Genomic DNA, 296 nt, shown 5'->3' on the forward strand with positions numbered 1-296 from the left:
TCAACATGCTAACATTGTTTAAGTATATATCCTATACATTCTTAAACGAGCCTCAATGTCTAAGCGAGCGAGAAACGCGATACACAGGACGTGTTATACGAAATTGAAGAAATGACTAATCCGCTTTTGACTAGCCGCGAAATTTTACTTCGCAAAACTGGCACGTTCCACTTAATCCGACGGAACGTCCGTCACTGACGACGCTATGTACAATTTACTATAAATAGATTTTATCATGAATAATCTTCTGGTGTCGCGCGTACATACACGGTGAACTAGTATAAATATTATTTAAA

The 296-nt window shown here is 37.8% G+C and overlaps 1 protein-coding gene across 8 annotated transcripts in view; it reads left to right on the forward strand.

Annotated features, from left to right (window-relative positions):
* LOC108628115 (protein kinase shaggy) overlaps nucleotides 1-296 on the forward strand; it is a 50,698-nt gene that overhangs the window by 34,417 nt on the left and 15,985 nt on the right. The window lies entirely within an intron of this gene.

This window comes from Ceratina calcarata, unplaced genomic scaffold, assembly GCF_001652005.2.
Source record: "Ceratina calcarata isolate Rehan_Ccalc_2016 unplaced genomic scaffold, ASM165200v1 scaffold5.2, whole genome shotgun sequence".
In the NCBI taxonomy this organism is placed as follows: domain Eukaryota; kingdom Metazoa; phylum Arthropoda; class Insecta; order Hymenoptera; family Apidae; genus Ceratina; species Ceratina calcarata.